Source organism: Saccopteryx leptura, chromosome 12 (assembly GCF_036850995.1).
Source record: "Saccopteryx leptura isolate mSacLep1 chromosome 12, mSacLep1_pri_phased_curated, whole genome shotgun sequence".
Lineage (NCBI taxonomy): Eukaryota > Metazoa > Chordata > Mammalia > Chiroptera > Emballonuridae > Saccopteryx > Saccopteryx leptura.
In genome coordinates, this window is record NC_089514.1 from 53,889,858 (window position 1) to 53,896,207 (window position 6,350).

The window sequence follows — 6,350 nt, forward strand, 5'->3', positions numbered from 1 at the left end:
AGAAATGCGAGGGGACCCCGGGCTGAAGACTCTGCTGCTCACGGTCCCTAATCCCTGAAAGCTAGTGAAGAAGGGGGAGCGGCCGACCTCGAATGCCCTTTTAAAGAAGCATACAAAATAAAGTAGGCTTTTTAAGCATTTTAGTTTATTTTTGAAAACTAGGAAACCATATTTTCTCAGCTATAAATTAATTTTTTAAAAACAAAAAAAATTTAAACACAGAATTCCATATTCTTGGAATTTCCAATAATTAGTTTGCTTTTCCTTCTCTTTCTGAAATTTGACTGAGTTCCCTCCGGGAGACTGATGTATCAGTAGAAATTATAAACTGAAATAATTAAAGTCTATCCTAAAGTAGGTGTAAATTTAGAAATAAAAGTATTAAGTTGCATGAGGGAATTTAGAGCATACTAATTTTCTTTACAATAACACTTTTTAAAAAATGTACTTAGATATATAGTTTTCCAATTTATATTCATAGACTTAAATGTAACATTTACTATTATTATTATTATTATTATTTTAGCACACAGGTCTTTAGCTCCTGTAGCACACAGGTACAGGCCCTGGCTGACAAGCAACAATAGAGTGAGAAGCACCACGGGGAGCAGGCAGTATCGATGGGGGTCCTGAGCACCAACTCCAGCTGTTTATGAGGAACGGGTGTGAAGGGGTAGAACATCTAGAATGAGAACACAAGGAGCAATGAGGGAAGGAAAGTGGGAGGTGGGAGGGAGTAACTAGGCTTTGTGTGGGAGCCTGGATGCTCTCAGGCCAAGACATTTGGGCAAGGGCACAAGACCAGGCAGAGTGACTCATACATAGAGACACTTCCCATTAAAATGTGTAATTAGGGATTCAGAAGAAAGGCCTTAGGCATAGAGGTTTCTAAAAGTCAACTAGAACTGTGGACCCCTCTTTAATTTGATCATAGGGTAAAGGGTAATTTGTCCTACATCTTATGATGACAAAACATGAGGAAGAATGAAATTACTCTGCAAAAGAAGTGAAAGGAGTTCTAAAAGTCAAATGCAACATGACGAAGACTTTCACTAACACTAAGCATGCAAACTCCTGAATTAAGGAGGTTTTAGAAATTTTTTTATAATTAATTAATTAATTTATTTAGACAAATTTAACAGGGTGACCTTAGTCAATCAGAGTACATAGATTTAGAGAAAACATCTCCACATCATTTAGACAGTTAATTATGCTGTATACCCATCAACCAAAGTCAAATCATCTTTTATCACCTTATATTTATTTCTTTTTAAGCCGCTCCCATTCCCCACACCCCCTTCTCTCTCCTCTCTTCCCCTCTCCCTAGTAACCACTGCACTTTTATCTACGTCCATGAGTCTCAATTTTGTGTCCCATCTATGTGTGAAATCATACAGTTCTTGGCTTTTTCTGATTTACTTATTTCACTCAGTATAATGTTATCAAGGTCCATCCATGTTGTTATAAATGATCCTGTGTCATCATTTCTTATGGCTGAGTAGTATTCCATAGTATACATGTACCACATCTTCTTTATCCAGTCATCTATTAAAGGGCATTTTGGCTGTTTCCATGTCTTGGCCACTGTGAACAATGCTGCAATGAACATGGGCCTACATGTGTCTTTACATACTTACGTTTTCAAGTTTTGTGTGTATATACCCAGTAGAGGGATTGCTGGGTCATAAGGTAGTTCTATTTTTAATTTTTTGAGGAACCACCATACTTTCTTCCATAATGGTTGCACTAATTTACATTCCCACCAACAGTGAATGAGGGTTTCTTTTTCTCTACAACGTCTCCAGCATTTGTTATTACCTGTTTTGTTGATAATAGCTAATCTAACAGGTATGAAGTGGTATCTCATTGTAGTTTTTTTTATTTTAGTTTTGATTTGCATTTCTCTAATAGCTACTGAAGATGAGCATTTTTTATATATATCTGTTGGCCATTTGCATTTCTTCTTGGGAGAAGTGTCTGTTCATTGTCCTCTTTCCATTTTTTTTATTGGATTGTTTGTTTGTTGCTGAGTTTTGTGAGTTCTTTATATATTTTGGATATTAGCCTCTTATCTGAGCTATTGTTTGAAAATATCATCTCCCATTTAGTTGTCTGTCTATTTGTTTTGTTGTCAGTTTCTTTTGTTGTGCAGAGCTTCTTAGTTTGAGGTAGTCCTATTTATTTATTTTTGCTTTTACTTCCCTTGACTTCGGGGTCAAATTCATAAAATGTTCTCTACTGCCGAGATCTATGAGTTTAGTATCAGTTTTCTTCTATATAATTTATTGTTTCAGATGTTATATTTAGGTCTTTGATCTATTTTGATTTAATTTTTGTGCAAGGAGACAAACTGTAGTCAAGTTTTCTTCTTTTGAACATGTCTTTCCAATTTTTCCAGTACCATTTATTGAAGAGGTTTTCTTTTCTCCATTGTGTGTTTTTGGCTCCTTTATCAAAGATGATCTGACCATATATATGTGGTTTTATTTCTGGGTTTTCTATTCTGTTCCATTGGTCTGAGTGTCTATTTTTCTGCCAGTACCATGCTGTTTTGACTATCGTGGCTCCGTAGTATAGTTTGAAGTCAACTATTGCAATGTCTCCAGCTTTGTTTTTTTTTTCCTTAGAATTACTTTGGTTATTTGAGGTTTTTAATGCTTCCATATAATACTGATGATTTTTTGTTCCATTTTCTTTAAAAAATGACATTGAAATTTTGATGAGAATTGCATTAAATTTGTATATTGCTTTGGGTAACATGGCCATTTTAACTATATTTATTCTTCCTATTCATGAACAAGAAATATTTTTCTATTTCATTGTGTCTTTTTTAATTTCCTTTAATAATGCTTTGTAGTTTTCATTATATATGTCCTTTACATTCTTTATTATGTTTATTTCTAGGTATTTTTTTTGTTGTTGCAACTGTAAAGGGGATTTTTTTTTTAGTTCTTTTTCCAAGGTTTCATTGTTGGCATATAAGAAAACAATAGACTTCTGTAAATTAATTTTGTATCCTGCAATCTTACTGTATTGGTTCATTGCCTCTAATAGCCTTTCTGTGGAAGTCTTTGGAGTTTTCTATATACATAATTATATCATCTGCAAAAAGTGAAATCTTTACTTCTTTCCCAATATGAATGCATTTTATTTCTTTCTCTTTTCTGATTGCTCTGACTAGATCTTCCAGCCCTATGTTAAATAGGAGTGGAGAGAGTGGGCAACCTTGTCTTGTTCCTGATTTTAGAGGAAAAGTTTTCAGCTTTTTACCATTTAGTATGATGTTAGCTGATGGTTTGTCATAAATTGTCTTTATTATGTTAAGATATTTTCCTTCTATACCCATTTTGTTGAGTGTTTTAAACATAAAAGAATGTTGTATTTTATTGAATGCCTTTTCTGCATCTATTAATAGGAACATATAACTTTTGTTCTTTGTTTTGTTGATATAGTGTATTATGTTGAGTGTTTTACATATGTTGAACCATCCTTGTGTTTCTGGAATGAATCCCACTTGATCACAATAAATTACTTTTTTTGATGTGTTGGTGTATTCTATTTGCTAGTATTTTGTTAAGATTTAAAACTGTGTAGAGATAAACATTTAAAAGTCTCACAGGAAAAATGTACAAAATAGTATATTTATTACTGTTTTGTGATCAGTTAAACCTTAAAAAATTACCCATAACATTCATTTATTTATTCATAGTTTCTTTAAAGGCATACTTTAAAATCCTAATTAAGTTACAAACTCATATTCACTATTCAATAAATATTACACAGTCCTTGTCTGTATGAAAACTATGACCTGGCAAAAATAAAAACAAGAAAATTTCAATTTTGCAATACTATTGACTATATATCAAAAAATAGTAATAATAAAATAACTTGTAGCTAAAAGGAGTAATGATCACTCAATGGATTTTCTTTTAAATATTTCTCCCCTGAATTTGCCAAAAATTCAGCAGAGAAGTATTAATACTTGATATATAAATAGAATTTTAGGTGTAAGCATTTATCTGTTATTAAATAATCAGTTTCACTTGGCTTTCTAAGTTGTCTCAGTGACCTTTAGTCACCCAGATGGACTAAGCACCAGAAATGCTTTTTTATTATATGAAATAATGAACAGTTAGTTAAATAAGCTGCATAATACACAGTACGTGTGCCATAATACATTTTATTTTTTAATGATTTTTATATAGCAAAATAATTTATTTCTTCTCTTATCCCCACCCAATTTAAAACTTTGTTAGTTCAGGAAAAAAATTAACACTGATGTGATGAAGATAAATTATTTTTCTCTAACTTATTTATTTATTTATTTATTTATTGCCATTTTTAAGCATTACTACACTGAACAAAGCTGGAGCTCTTAAGACTACAATATTTCACATCATAGTCATGTTCACATGTTAATATGTGAATAAATGATAGAACTGTAATGTTCAGTAAGGAATCCATTAGCTAAATGGTAAATTTAATTTAAATTGAAGATAAAATTCAATTCCATATAAATACTAGATATATTTTAAGTATATTTCTAAGATCAGGATCTTTAAATTGCCTACATTGCTGCTCCCACCTAAAAACACATTCAAAATTTGGATCTTATGATTTTCTATGGGTTCAATTGTGTGCTCTCTCAAAGATATGTTAAAGTTCTAAATCCCAGTATTTGTAAATGTGACTTTATTTAGAAATAGGGTCTTTGTAGACATAGTAAGATGAATATAAAGTCATGCTGGATTAGATTGGGCCCTAAATCCAGTATCTTGTATCCTTATAAAAAGAAGGTACTTTGGACAATATACAATATATTACCTGCAAATGTGTAGGCAATATACACAAAGAGAAAAGGGCTGTGTGAAAGCAAAGGCAGAGATTTGACTTGTGCTGTCATAAGCCAAGGATTGTTCAGGACTGCTGGCAACCATCAGAAGCCAGAAGTAGTAAACAAAGACTCCTTTTTAGAGCCTTGAAATCCTGCAAAGCCTGTTAACATCTTGGTTTTTGACTCTTAGCTTCTAGAACTGTCATAGAATAAATGTCTGTTGTTGTAAGCTATGAGTTTGTTGTAATTTCTAATGATGACTCTAAGAAAATAATGCATATTCTGATAGTTTATAAAAATTAATCCATTGAGAATCAAATAGAAAAGCCTAAAACCACAAGATTTGCCCCACAAAGGTTCATATCTATGAAACACATGTAACTAGTATTGTTTCTGACCCCCTCTAGCAGCCCTTAGAGTGATGGAAGTGGATGGAGCACGCTTCTGCTCATCATCATCACTAGAATCAAATGTAATAAAAACCAGTGAACATTAAAAATCTAAATAAAATGCACTGAATTGACCTGGATTTTGTACTAATATCTTTATTCTTTCAATTGACATAATGCTGCACAGATTTTGAAGCATATTATATACAGTTTCATTTGATCTTCACTAGAAACATGTGAAGCTGGGTAGACATAACTCATAAAAAAAAAGTAGACTGTTCATTCCTTAAGGACAAAAGTCCTATTTTATATTTATATTTATTTTAGATTAAAAAAAAGTTATTATGCACTAAGAAAATGTTTTCTTTCCTTTTGAATGAATCTCCATTTCTCAGAAAGGGAGCTTGACTTAAAGTAGCTAAGTCTCTAATGGTAGACGTGAATTTTCAACTCTCACTACATTACTCTATTTCAGTTTTCTTTTCATTGTCATCTTCCCACACTGCACTTAGGAGTAAAAGTAATAGTCTTTCATTAGGAATAGGCCATTTCCGCCATGCACTCATGGATAATGCATGCAATTAACAAAGTCATCCTCAGTAATTTACAAAATTTCTTTTAAATTTACTGATTTGTTAGGTAAAATGGTCCACCAATTTGGATAAATTAAGAAAGCTATTCAAGTACAATATCTCCAGCTCTCTTTCAAAAGAACTTAACCCCATAAAGTAGAGATGAGAGAAATTAAATATTCATTTTGATTTTCTTTTATAAATTTCTAGAACAGGTATTACTAACTCTGGTATTAGGGCATAAGTGAATTCAAAATTAAGCAAAATAAAATTCTCTTGAATGGTTAAAATAATTGCATACAGTTTTGTTTAGGTAACAGTATGGTTTTTAAAAGTACAACAAACAATTTAACCAAGACGGGTAAGAATTATTATTCTGGCTATCTCAGCTACCTAGTGTGCATTAGGATATGATAAAATAATCCATGTGTTTGTTTATTTGCCTAAGACAGCTTTCCCACCTTAAGAGCATTTATATAAAGGGTGTAAGTACATATTTTATGCACTATAACTTAACACAAAACTGAAGCAAAGTGATCTGATTACACCACTGGA